At 42.5% G+C, this 14575-nt stretch overlaps 1 protein-coding gene across 10 annotated transcripts in view; it reads left to right on the forward strand.

Annotated features, from left to right (window-relative positions):
- The window catches only part of HIVEP3 (HIVEP zinc finger 3), a 656876-nt gene that overhangs the window by 505538 nt on the left and 136763 nt on the right, over nucleotides 1-14575 (forward strand). For 6 of the 10 annotated variants that reach the window (XM_072609753.1, XM_072609756.1, XM_072609752.1 and 3 more), the window contains one exon: nucleotides 9711-9779. The exons of the other annotated variants lie outside the window; for them this stretch is intronic. The gene's annotated coding sequence lies outside the window, so the exon portion shown is untranslated. The remainder of the gene's footprint in view (nucleotides 1-9710; nucleotides 9780-14575) is intronic. 10 annotated transcript variants of the gene reach the window in all.

Here is a 14575-nt window from a genome sequence, read left to right on the forward strand (position 1 = left end):
GGAATAACTGAGGCACAGAGGTTGAATGGCATACCCAGGATCATACTACTAGAAAATGTTTGAGGCAGAATTTGAACCACGGTCTTTCTTATTTGGAGGCAAAGCTGAATTGAAGTTAGTGTGCTCTGCTACTAGCTAGCATGTGTCCTAGGGCAAGTCACTTAACTTCTCTGGGCCTCAGTTTCCTTATTGTAAAATAAAGAGGGTTGGACCAGATCACCTTTGAGGCCCCTCCAAGCTCTAAATCAATGATCTTATAATCCATCTAGTGGTATATAGCATTTAGGGGACCAGATCTATTATTTCTCTTTTCTTTTCAATTTTTTAAAATTTAAAACATTTTTCAAGTAACAGTATTTGTAAAATCACTCTATATTCCTTACCATTAAGCAAAAGAAAAAAAAATAATCAGTTCATGTCAAAATAGCCTGGCAAAACAAATTCCCCTGTGAGCTCTGGCTGAAAATGTGTGTCTTCTGCTGTATTTTAAGTTCATCACCTCATGTCATCATTTCTCTAGACCCTTGATTTATCATGACATTGATCAGAGTCCCAAAGTCTTTCAAAGTTGTTTTTGTCTGTAATGTTGTCAACATTGTATAAGATGTTCTCTGAGTTTTGCTTACTTTCATTCTGCAACAGTTAATAAACGTCTTCCCGGTTTCCTCTGAAATGATACATTTTCTCATTTCTTATAGCACAATGATATTCCATTGCATTCTTATGCCACAATTTGTTTAGCTATTCCCCAGTGGGAGGACAGTCCCCTTAAGTTTCCCATCTTTGCCTACCACCAAAAGGGCTGCTATACATCATTTTGTACATGTAGACCTAAGATTTCATTGGTATGAGGGACCCCAAGTGAGGAAACTCCCTTTACCAATGCAGGTTGGCACCTGTTATATAATTTAGCAGGAGTGGGGAACCTTAGGCCCAGACCCCTCACTTAGACTTGGAGGGCTGCCTGGAGGTCAGAGAGGTGGGATGACTTGTCAGCATTTGTCAGAGATAGGACTGAAAGCTAGGTCTTGTGGAGACCTAAGTTGGTTCTCTATTTTTGAGTTAAATTGTCGTAAGAAATTTCCAATGGATTGGGCAGCTTTCTAGAAGGGCCATCTTTTAAACTGTTACCAGAAGCACCCTCCTGTTTGTCTCTGGTTCTGTAAAATGAAGAATTCATGGCAGATCCCTTAAGTTATGGAGGTAACAATTACTATCTTTGCATCAGCTTTCCCAGTTGCCACATGGGCTGTAAGAGCTACTCTCTAGGGGCCACACATGGCTATGTTTTTTTTTTCTTTGTATTTTGGGATGTTTCCACCTAGTAGTACACTTACATCAATGACTTCCATGATATGTGTTGTTCTGTCTTTAAGCTGTCTTCTAGCCCTGCATCCTGGGTCATTTTTCCCCCCTAACTTATTCACGAGGGAATCCATCCTAGAAAAATTCCCTTATTAGTGCTTACTTAGAGGCTAGTTGCTGGAATGCAGTGTGCGGTATAATTATGAACCCTGTTGATAAAAGAAATAAGGGGGTGATAGTCCCAATGCCTCCTGTTCTGGCCAGGTAATCCAGAGGACCATGCTCAGTTATGGGTGCTGCATTTTGGGGAGGGACAATGACAAGTTTTCTGGAGGAAGGTCATCACATTGATGGGAAAAGACTATCTTGAATTCATGCCAGATGAAGGCCAGCTGAGGAAAGTGGGGATGGTTAACCTGGACAAGAACAGGCTGAAATCGCCACCTTCCACAAGAGGGCCTTCCTGATTGGACCCAGGTTGTTAGTACTCCCTCCCACACATCCCAAATATATATCACATGGTGTACTACTTGACCAATACTTGGAGTACTGTTATTCTCATCTTTAATCTAGTTCAATATTTTTCATATGTTTTCTTACTTATATTAATGTATATATTTTATACATACTATATATTTTATACATGCTATATATGCATTCTATAAATGTGTAGATATATATGTGTACATGTCTGTGTACATTCACATGTGTGCACACACATGCACACATACACACATATATATCTGAGTAAGGGGGAGGTAGCAGGATGCCTTCAAGTATTTGAAGGACCAACTCTTAAATGAAAAACTACATGTGCCCTCTTGAACTCCAGAGGGCAAAACTGGCAACTGGGACAAACTGTAAAAAGAGCTCAATTTGTAATTGATGAAAGGAAAATCTTGTTAACAATTAGAGCTAGCCTAGATCGGAGATGGTTGAAGGAAGGAAGACCTGCCTGGAGGTCTTTAAGCCAAAAATAGATGAGCCCTTGGTTGGAGAGATGATTCTGGCTCATTTATCAGTTGGTGTCCCATCCTAACTGAGGTCCCTTCCAACTCTGGAATTCTGGGACAGAATGGCAGCAGAGAAGGTGTCTTACCAAGCATCTCCTCTCTAATCACATCATCATCATCATCATCATCCCTTGCCCAGACTCCTGAAATAGCTGCCTAACTGGTCTCTGCCTCTGTTCTCTCTCTCTCTCTCCAATGTATCTTCTGTATGCTGCATGATAATCTTGCTAAAGCCCAACTTTCATAGTCACTCACCTGCTCAGAAATTCTCTGTGGCTCCCCATTGCTTTCTCAAGGAAGTATAAACACTAATTCTGGCATTTAAGAACTATTCATAATCATCTTTCAGCCTCCCTTTCCAGTCTTATTTCATGCTATTTTCCTTCCCTTGTTCTGTCAGGTTTGTTCTGCCTTTTCCTAGGCTGTTCCCTGTGACTGGAATTAGGTGTTGTCTTCCATCCTCCTACTAAACGTCTGCTTAGATGTTCACCTCCTCCAGGAAACCATCACCCATATGAAAAGAGTGCGGGGATGACTTCCATCCCATGGATCAAGAAACCTCCATGGCTACCCATTTCCCTCTAGGATAAAATATAAATTTCACCATCAGACATTTAAAACCCTTCACAGTCTGATTCCAGCTTACCTCTCGACTGCATTATTTGCTGTCATTAACTCACTCTGTGTTCCAGCCAGACTGGCCTACTTCTTGTTCCTTGTATACAACATTTAATCTCCCACCCCCATGCCTTGTGATCCATGTAAAGGCTGTGATCCATGATGAGAATTCTCTTCCTTCATACCTCAACCTCATAGAATCCCTAACTTTCTTCAGAGCATTTGCCACCTCCTATAGGAAGCCTTTCTTGATTGCCCCCCCAATTGTCAGCATTCCCTTTCACACATCCCCAATTCTATTTACTTAAATTCTATTTATTTAGCAATATAGTTGTTATATGTATGTATCTGTTTATGGGTTGTCGTTTCCCTACTCCCACCACCACAAGTATGTAAGCTCCCCAAGAGGGGGAACACTTTGGTTTTTGTTCAGTGCCTGGCACACAGTGGAATAAGGATGGGGGAGGGACCTGAGATTTCATTGGTATTCAGTTGAGTTCCTCTGCTGCTGCCTCCCTCCCTCCTCAAGGTTCCCTTAGAACTTTGTGCAGACCCTCTCTTTGTGTTTCTCTCATTCTTCCTCATCTTGTCACTTATTGGATATTCCTCTTATCCCCGGTGACCATGAGTGCCTTGATGGCAGAACTTGTGCTGGGCTTTTGTAACCCTAGCCCTTTCTCTAAGTAGACACTTCATAAATCTCTGCCCATTCCAGTAATTGCCCCACGAGGTCTCTATCAAGTTCTCCAAGTGATGGCCTTGGCCTTAGCTGCTACCCCAGCCCTTCAGGGTCGCCAGTCCACAGACCTCATGTCAACTGTAGGTTGGTCATGACCTGGAAGCTGAGTCCAGGAAGCAGGTCGGACTGGTGGGCCCAAGAGACTCATTTGATTTCCATGGGTGGGCCAGGGGAGTGTTCCTTCTGTCTCAAATGTTTCTTCTCTGAGTTCTCCTGGTGCTCCTTGGTAGAAGTCTTTGCCCACCAGCTTCTATGGATGACTACCTAGGTAACTGCACAGTAGCAGAAATGATCAGACACAATCATTTCTATCCATCCCTTCCTAGTCCCCTTGGCCAAGAGGAGTAGAGGCGCTTATGAATTCCAGTATAACAGTCCTGTATTTGGTATGGGGGATATATGCTTATACACTGTCCATGCAGTGTGGCCAGAGGCCTTGGGGCCCTGTGGATAGAGGGCCAGCCTTGGAGTCAGGACGACTCAAAGCCCAGTCCTGCCTCTGACCTTATTGGCTGTGTGCCCCTGGGCATGTCACAACCTCTTAGTGACTTCAAGGACTGTAACTGTTACAGATGAACTGATGATCTGAACCCTGAGAAAGAGGAGAATCCATGGGAGATTCCACAAAGATAAAAGCATGGCTCTCCAATGGTATTCTGAGACTGACTCATAACAGGTTCAAGAGTTGATTGTTAAATTTTCAGTGTGAGCATATGCATTTACACATCAGAAATCAGCAAATACTACAAATGAGGACTTGACTTATTGTTTTGTTCATTGTGTAGACTTAAAATTATGGAGAAAAATGTTAATAATGCAGTTTAACTTCAAAGTTTGTCTTGTACAATTTTTCTGGGAGAGCTAGTTGTTAACATTTTAAACATTTTACCAGCATCTGCCTGGTCAATTACCACCATTACCCCTCTCCACTGCCACCACCGTCCCTAGTAGTAGTACCTAGAGCACCATTCCTAGACATGAGTTAGAATCTCAGAGTTGAAACGGGCCTCCAAGGAGGCTAACACAGCTCAGGCATGAATGAGGATTCCTACTACCAGGAGGGAAGAGGCTGAACAGGCTTTTCTTGAAGTCCTCCAGTGAAGGGGATCCCCTTGGATTTAGCCCAGTCTATTTTAGGACAGCTTTTTTTTTAATTTGTTGCTGGGGTTTTTTTGGGAGGTGGTAGGGTAGCAATTAGGCTTAAGTGACTTGCCCAGAGTCACACAGCTAGTAAATCTGAATTTAGGGACTGGTGCTCTATCCACCTAGTTATACCAAGGCCAGCTCTTTTTTGTTTTTTTTTGTTTTTTTTTTCTTTGTTTGGAAAGAATATTTATTCAATAATACAATGGAAACATATACATCTCTTTTATTTTTTATTTTTTAATGTTTAACAATCACTGCCATACAATTGTGATTTTATCCCCCCCACCTACCCCCCACTGCCCCCCTCCCTCCCCACGACTGCATACAATTCTGTATAGATTCTATATATACTTTCCTATTGAGTATATTTTCACTATAGTCATGCTATGTAGTCAGACTAAGATAAATGAAAGAAATCGTATAACAAATCGGAACATGATACACAAACACATACACATACACAAACATGATCTGTTACATTATGTGAGTGACTTCCATATTTCTCTCTCTGAGTGTGGAAGGCATTTTGCCTTGAGAACCACCATTGGGATTTATTTATTTTTTTTTTTTGTAAGAAGTTCTTGTGTTATTACAAAAATCTAGGTCTACCAGAAAAAACTCTCACACACTGTGGTCGTTGCTGTGCATAAAGTTCTCCTGGTTCTGCTCCTTTCACTCAGCATCAGGTCATATAGGTCCTTCCAGGCCTCTCTGAAGTCTTCTTGTTCATCATTTCTTATGGCACAATAGTACTCCATTACATTCATATACCATAATTTATTCAGCCATTCCCCAATTGATGGACATCCCCTTGACTTCCAGTTTTTGGCAACTACATAAAGTGCCAGCTCTTATTGTTAAGAAGTATTTGCAGAATTTGGATCTAAATTTGCTTCTCTAACCCCATTGCTCCTAGTTCTGGCCTAGTCACACCCCTCTTCTTTGGGATAGCCCTTCAGATACCTGAACATTGGATCCTGTCTCCTTAATCTAGTCACCTCGAGGCCAAACATTCCCAATTCCCTTTAACCAATCCTCTTAACAGCATGACCTCATCTTGGCCTAGCTTTTCACCACTGAGATCTCTCTTCTCTGCTGGCTGGATTCCAATCCTGCCTATGACCTTACCGAGTTTAGGAAAATGGTTTCACTCCCCTGAGTCTCAGTCTCCTTATCTGTAAAATGAGCATAATCATTCTAGCACTATGTACCTCATAGTTAAGAGGGAAAGATTAAGAGGAAGGTAACATGAACATGGCAATTGTTGTTGTTAGTGTGTCTGGCTTTCCCGGTATTTACTTGCACAACAACAAACAAAATAACCCACGCAGAAGACTTGTTTCTAGACCAGGGCTCCTTGACCTTTTTTGTGTCCTGAATCTCTTCTCAGAAAAAGGTTTTTAAATATATAATATGAAACAGGATTAAATAGGACCACAAAGGAAATCTACGTGCTGAACTAAACACTGTTATCAAAAGATATTTTTTTAAAAATTCACAGAAAAAAAAAGTTCACAAACCTCCCAGGCTATAGAAGAACCAACATTTGTCTGTTTTTCCTTCCTTCCTTCCTTCCTTCCTTCCTTCCTTCCTTCCTTCCTTCCTTCCTTCCTTCCTTCCTTTCCTTATTTCCTTCTTTTTTGAGGCAATGGGGTTAAGTGCCTTGTTCAGAGTCACACAGCTAGTAAGCATCTGAGGCTAGATTTGAACTTAAGTCCTCCTGACTCCACTGCTGGAACTAACAACATTTGAATGTCTTAAGGGTGGTAAAACCTTTTACAAGACAGCACATTTCATTCTCACAGCAGTTCTTTCTGGAAGGTACAGTAGGTATTATATTCATTTTAGAGTCTTAGAGAAGAGAAGGGACTTGTCCAGGGTCACACATCTGGGAGACAGTAAAGGCATAAATTGAAGCCAGGTCTCTCCTGACTCCAGGTTCACCCTTCTTTCCTCCATAGATAACCACCATAGGTAACTGTCCAGTTTGCCCGTGCTGATGCATACTTAACTTACTCTCCTCTGGGAAGGGTAGCTCCTACCTTAGCCAAGGCTACTACAAATGAGCAGACTGAGCCAAGCCCTGCTAAATTGTCTCTGGAGTAGAGCACTAGAATTTGAGTTTCAAAGGGTGACCCTGCTGGGAAGCAAACGGCATGAAAAGGAAAATTGAGTGGAAAGAGCCAGATGTCAACACAGCAAGCAATTAATAAAAGCAGGAGCTGTCAGCGGAGCTGTTCTGGGGAAGCTGGACTTGCTAGGTGCAAGCTCCAGTTTGGAAACCTCACCTCTGGATGGATATTCTAGAGTTCAATTCCATCCGCATCTGGAAAGTCTGGCCTGGGATTCCCTCTGGGGATGTAAAGCTGGATGTTGTCACTAGCTCTGCCCTCAGGGAGTTTATATATTTGAATATGGACATGAATAATTGTAAATGACTGTGACCCTTGGATTATAAACATTTATTAAGTGCTTCCTAGGTGCCCCAGGCCAGGGGATTCAAATTAGACTAATGCCAAAGAGAAGAGTGGACAAAGTTATCTAAGTAAGGAATTTGTGGAGGAAGAGATCTCAGTCCCCTGGAGAGATTAAGGAGGGTTTTGTGGACCTAGCTTCGGTTTAAACCTAGAAAGGTAGAGTAGATCTGGGGGATGCCCAAACTAGATGTGGAGGAAAGATGGCACAATTTCAGGGAGTGTGTAAAAGACAAAGTAGTGAATAGTAGTGTTAGAAATGGAGTTTGGAGAGTTGTCAGACGGCCTTGAATGACAGGATAAGGAGTTAGTTTAGCTGGGCGATAGAGGAGCCAGTGAAGGGGTGACAGGCTCAGATGTCTGTCATTTAAAAAAATTTTTAAATAATTAAAAAATTTTAAAAATCCTGTGTTAGGAAGATTTCCCAGGCTGCTTATGAACAATGGGTGAGAGAGGGAAGAAACTGGAAGCAGGGAGAGCTGGCAGTGGTTCAGACAAAAAGTGATGAAGCACTAATCTCATACTGTTGTTGTCTAAGGAGAAAGGAGGAGACAGATGGGAGTACTGTCGGAAAAGGAAATTTACCTGACAAAGGTTAGGAATCTCCGTCCTGCTACTATAACATGGAACAATGCCAGTGATTATTTCCATAATGGGTCTGGAATTATCCAGTGACTAAAAAGTGACTAGCCCGGGAAGTAAGAGACTTTACCAGCCCAGAGGAAGTAAGGCTAGGATAGTCCCACTACACTGTCAGGGTCAAGGAAATTCATAGATCAAACCTTAAAACCTCCTACAGTTCTTATCCGGGAGGCAGCCCAGTTGCCCAGAAAATATACTGGATTGGGAATCCAGTGTCTCAGGTTCAAATTCTGATGCTTATAAGCTATACAACCTTGGACAATTATTCAGGCCTCCGCTTCCCATTCTGGAGACTGGCACTAAAATCCAGAGACCTTAGTTATAATCACAGATATCAAATCTAGAAGGTGGTCAGGGAAATGAAATCTGAGTGCTGGATCTGAATGCCCCCCTCAATTGTTTGCATACTGAAGAATAGATTAGGTCAGAAAAGCTATTCAAAGTGGATAATGATGCCTCTTGGTGAATGTCTAACACTCCCCATGACTGGCTTTTAGATTGGGGCCTTCAGGGCCTTATTCCTTCTCCCCAACATATGTACACATAGACACTCAGCTGGAAGTCGTATCCCTGGGGTGTTGTGGAAGGTATATTGAACTTGGGAATCCTGGCCTAGAATAAGAGCCGAATACATGCTCATTGATTAATAGACTGATGGACTGAATCACAAGATTTAAATTCAAATTCCAGGTCACCTTGTGTAACCTTAACAGTCACTTCTATAGGCCTCAATTTCCTCCTCTGTAAAAGGAGGGTCGGGACTAAATCTGAGTTCCTTTTCTGTCCTGAAGTTTTGATCCTGTGACTTAGGCCCCTTTTAGGGTAGTAGCCCTGAGTCGATACTCTCATTGGGGGAACAAAAAAGGCCCTGGGCTTCTGGGCATACCAGAAATATAACTAGTTTGGGGTCCCTGGGTGCTTTCTGTAAGTCACTCAATGCACTTTTTACAGCATATGAGACAAGTGGAAACCTTCCCAGCTGAAGGTAGTGAAACAAAGGTTTAGCAGTAGGATTGGAATCACGATCCCATTCAACTCAGTAACCATTAAGAAAAATTTTATCCCTATCTTTTCATTTTGCATCGCTGACATCGTCCCTTCTCCTTAGACAGCCATCCCTTACAACAAAGAATTTTAAAAAAACACTTTGGTAAAACTAAACAATATATGAATCATTATATGTAGTTTTCAATACTTTTAGCCCCTCATTTTTGCAGAGGAAAAGAAGTACATTCTCATATCCCTTACTGGGGGTCAAGCTCAATTGTTACCGTTTCAGAACATTTGATTTCATTTGTTTTATCTAAATAGGCATATAGTGCCCATTTTTATAAAGTGTCCAAGATTTATAAGGCTCTGTGCTTGGTGTTGGCAATACAATGACAAAAAATGAGACCGTGTTTGCCCCCGAGCACTTACATTTTCTATGAAACACTAGGTTTAGCACATAACTGAGTATTAGGTCACCAGTCCAGTGTCCAGACGATTGTGGTGTCCACAGTTGGTTTGACCCTCCCCCATCAGTTTCTTTCTCCACAGAGTGAGGAGAAGATTGGACTCTGGCATTTAATGCCTCTTCTCATTCTAAATTCTGTGATTCTCTTACCTCCTCCTTCCATTCCCTTTCTCTAGGAGGGTTTGATTTCAATGCAGATCAACACCATTTTCTTTTATAAATGCAGAAACTAGACAGAGGAGGGAATGAGGCTGTTAAATAAAGATCTCAAGTCGAGCCAGTAAGAGAGGAAAAAATATATCTTGTTTTCCTTCTAGAAAACCACAGTCCAAGGTTACTGAGGACCGAACATTGGGAGACCCTACTGTACAGCAAAAGACTGGATCGTAAGTCTTAGCAACCTCAATTCTAAACATTCCCTGTCTCTCCTTAACCACATGATTCTAGGCCAAGTCATTTCCTCTCTCTCAACTTCTTCATCTGTGAAATGGGATTGATGATTAAAAGGTTCATGCAGCTAGGTAGAGTAGTTTATAGAAAGCTGGGCCTGGAGTCAGGAAGATTGAGTTCAAATGTAACTTCTGACACTTACTAGCTATTTGACAGTGGGCAAATCACTTCACTTTTGTTTGCCTCAGGGGATAATAGCACCGACCTCCCAGGCTTGTCCTGAGGATCAGAGGGAATAATTGTAAAACTGCTTAGCACACGGCCTGGAGTGTCATAGGTTGGGGCTTCATAAATGCTTTTTTTCTTTCCTTCATTCCTTCCCTGACAGGCTCACAGGCTTGCTGTGATTACAATTGACCTTCATCTCCTTCCTGGTCTGCCTCTGGCTGATCTTTCCAGGCTAATTTCCACATTTCTTCTCTTTTCATATTCTCTGTTCCAGTCCAACTGGACCTCCTGCTGTTAATCCTCATACCCAAAGCTTCATCTCCCATCTCTCTATCTTTGCAGTCTGTTCCCCCATGCCTGGAAGGCCATCCCTCATCACCTCTATCTCCTAGAATCCCTGACTTCCTTCAAAATTCAGCTGAAGTAGTCAGTGAGTACTTAAGAGCCTACTATGTGTCAGGCTTTGTGCCAAATGCTAGGAATTAAAAAAAAAAGTTACGGAGCTCCCAGTGTAATGGGGGACAACATACAAACAGCTCTGGTCAGAGAAACTCTCCAAAAGATAAATTTTCCATTGTTAAAAGAGTGAAAAACACCAGAATTAAGGGGGAGAGGGAGAGGTTTCCTATAAAAGATAAGGTTGGAGTTGGGACCTGATGGAAGCTGGGGAGTCTAGGAGCCAGATGTGAGACTAAAGAACAGTCCATGGAGGCAAAGTAGGGGTAGGGGGCAGCCAAGTGAATGCTGAGAACAGCAAGGAGGTCGATATCAATGGACTTCAGTGTACGTGGAGGGGAGTATAAGATGACTAGATATGTGGGAAGGGACTTCATAAGGAGTCATTGGCTTTATTTATTGAATTTTGGTGGTGCTGGTAGTGATGGTACAGGCAGTGACTTCATTGTCCCTTCTAAGCTTTAGGAAGATCACTTTGGTAAGAGACTGGAGGATAGATTGGATTGAAGAGAGACTCTACATAGGGAAACCAGACAGCCCATAATCCAGTCACCACCACCTACTACTACTTCTGCCTTTATCTGGTCCCATTCACCAAGATTTACTTTGTATGTATTTTGTCTTCCCTGATCAAATGTAAACTCTCTCTATTGTCTTTATATCCATAAGCATCCAGGATAGAGTCTGGCCCATAGCAGGAGCTTAGTAAATGTTTGATTTTAAAAATGTCTCTGCACCTTCCTCTGTCTGAGTTCAGCTGCTGGAGCCTCTCTGCTAACCTTGTCCTCCCTGTCCTGTCCTGAGGGTACTGGTTCTTGGCCATCCCTGGCTCTGCCTGTTGGGCTAAAGCAGGTAGATAGAGCCAGCAAAGGCTCTCTCAGGGCCCAGACAGATCCCGAGGAAAGGAAAAGCTTGGTATATAAGTCTCATCCACTGATTTGGGCCCTTGTCTCTGAGTCACTGACTCTCAGAAATGGAGGACAGGGAACATCACCCAGGGGGTTTTAATCTTGGGTCTCTGGACTTGTTTGCAAAATTATTCTAACTATTTTTAGATGATTAACTACATTTCAATAGAATTGGTTTCTTTTGTAATCCTATATATTTTGTTTTATTCATCTAAAAACATTATCCTGAAGTCCGTGAACTTCACCAGACTGCCAAAGAGAGAGGCTTCATGACCAAAAAAAGCTAAGAAACTCTGATCTCCTTCAAGTTATACTTGAATAGGAATCCTTTCACATCCCTAACAAGCTGTCATCCATCCTCTTCTTGAACACCTTCAGTGATGGGGGACTTACTATTACCTTTGGCCATTTATTCCCTTTGGAGACAGTTCAGATTGCTAGGAAGTTTTTCTGCCAAATTCTCTTCCACTTCTACCTACTTCACAGAGTGATGGAATCTGAAAGCTAGAAAGGGATATCAGAGGATGTCTGATGGCAGCCTCCTGGACAATTGTCCATCGGACTGCCTGCAGACCTCCAAGGATGAGGAAATCAGGATTATTCTGGGAGGTAGACACTGTAAATGAAAGTAAATGAACACAGTTTATGAAGAAGTGTAGACACCATAACTTATGCTGGCATCCCAGCAGAAAGGGGTCTGGGAAAAAGGAAAGCCTTTTTGGCTCCCAGGTAAGAATTGCCTTCTTTTTATTCTGAAAACACTGGAGTATATCTAGCCAGGAGTGCTGGGTGGAGGAGCAGACAACTGTGCAAGATCCCCTAGTGGAGTTGAGAATCAGCTCAACTCAAACACTTATTAAGCACCTACTGTGTACCCCAGATACTGGGAATATAAATACAAAAACATGAAACACTCACAGTTCCAGAAGGGCTTACTATCTACAAAGAAAAAACAACACATCCCAAGGAAGAGGGACTGGACAATTTTACTGATAGAGGGAATGCCTCCTGAAAAGTTCAATGACTTAGCTAAGGTCACACAGTCAGTATGTATCAGAGGCATCTCCAAGGCCAGTTCTCTCTCCACTAGGCCACACTGACTCTCTTAACATATACATGGATAAATATCCAATATCCACAAAGAATATGCAGGGTAATGGTGGGACATTAATGAGCCCTTCTCTTTCTGGATCTTGGACATAGCTAGCTATTTGCATATTTCCCCCTAATTAGTATGTGAGTCCCTTGAGAATAGTTACCAGTTTTTTCTGCCTTTTTTTGTATCACTAGCACTTGAAAGGGATTCATAAACACTTGTTGCTGACTGGCTAACAGATTGATACTCAAGCCAGCAGGCTTCTCCCCCTGACTTTGATCTTTCCAGTAGCAAAAGTTTTTAAGACTGGTTGGTTTGCTTCCTTTAAGTAGGCTCAGAAGGTCAGACACGGGGCGGGGTAGGCTGAACTGAAGTGAATTTAAAGAAAAGGAAATAGAATGAAGATTTAATAGGGGAGGAGGCCACAGAGATTTTGGTGGGGAGCCCTGGAGAAATATTCCCACCTTGTAGTTTCCCACAAATATTTTTATGATGTCGTTAACTAGCTTTAAAGAAAATATAGTTGCTAGTAGTGGTCTTAATTCCTTGCCTGGGAATGAGCATCCATGGAAGAACATAAGGATACCCTAACTGGGGGCCCTGGGGTTCAGAATCTCAAACAAGGCAGGCTTAGGCAAGGAGGGAAGGGAACAGAATTTGGGACTTTAAAAATGGTGCAGAAATGGGCCATTGGCAGGTATGGTCTGAGCTCAAAGGTTAAATTGTGGAGGAGGTTGGAGCAAGTTTGTTGCTGCTAAAGTCTACCATGTATATGGGCAACTGGATGGCACAGCAGATAGAGTTCCAGGCCTGTGGTCAGGAAGATCTGACTCAGCCTCAGACACTTACTAGTGGTGTGATCCTGGCCAAGTCACTTAACCCCTGTTTGCCTCAGTTTCCCCATTTATAAAATGGCATTAAAAATGGTACATACCTACCTATCTCCCAGGATTTTCATGAAGATCAAATAAGATTATATATATATATATATATATATATATACACATAGTAGGTACTTAATACATACCTATTCTGCCCTACCCCAGTGCTGAGTGTTGGATTTGGTACAAAAAAACTCCATTTGGATCCCAGCTACGCCACTTATGTGGCTACCCGTGTGACCCCAAGCAATTCACTTCTCCTGCTTGGACCTTGCTTTCCTTATCTGTAAAGTGGAGACAGGAATACAAATAATAGCACTTATCTCGCCGACGGTGTTGTCAGGCTCAAATCCTGTCCTCAGTAAAGTGCTTTTCAAGTCTGAAAGTGCATGTGAATGTCAATTACTGTCATCTCTGTCGTTGTCATCATCAGCCCGGAAGGTGAGGAGACTTTTTTGTAGAAGAATCAGATGGGGAACCAAAGCTGGTTTGGTTTTTTGTTGTTGTTGTCGCTGTTCAGTCGTGATCCCCTGGACCGTAGCACACCAGGCCCTTCTATCCTTCACTGTCCCCCAAGTCTGTTCAAATGCATTTTCATCATTTCCATGAGTCTACTTAGCCTGGAAAAAAGGAGACGTAGGGGATCTGGGTAACATTGGGAAGAGGGCTGGAGAGAGGGCTCAGTTTGGTCCTAGAGGGCAGAACAGGGTCCCCCAGAAAGGGTAAGGGGCTTGAGATCCCAATTTAGGAGGGAGGAGAAGAAATGCTTCCTGATGATGTGAGCTTCCCTAAGGGGGCATGGGCTCCCTCCTGAGGTGGGATCGCCTCTTCCCAGGATGGGCTTAAGCAGTCCCAGAGATCACGTGTTTGTTGATTTTTTAGTGTTTTATTTTGTTTCCTACACTGCATTCATTTCTGAATATACTGTCACTATTCTCCCCCTCCCTTCCCTTGTAACAAGGAAAAGTCATCAAGTACAAAGTGGACAGTGCCGCCTCTGCCAGTGATGCCCTCTTCTGCCCTTGTGGTGCCCTGCCCCTCCACCCCAGGCTGTTTCACTTTCCATTTTCTGGGACCAATATTGATTTTGCAAATTACTCAAAGTTGAGTTTCCCTTTCGTGGCTTTTCATTCACAAAAATAAAAGCATTTATTTACTTTATGTTTGTGCTCTGTATATTTTTATACACACTTGGCTTCCCCATTGGAATGTCAACTCCTTGC

This window comes from Notamacropus eugenii, chromosome 5 (assembly GCF_028372415.1).
Source record: "Notamacropus eugenii isolate mMacEug1 chromosome 5, mMacEug1.pri_v2, whole genome shotgun sequence".
Taxonomy (NCBI): Eukaryota; Metazoa; Chordata; class Mammalia; order Diprotodontia; family Macropodidae; genus Notamacropus; species Notamacropus eugenii.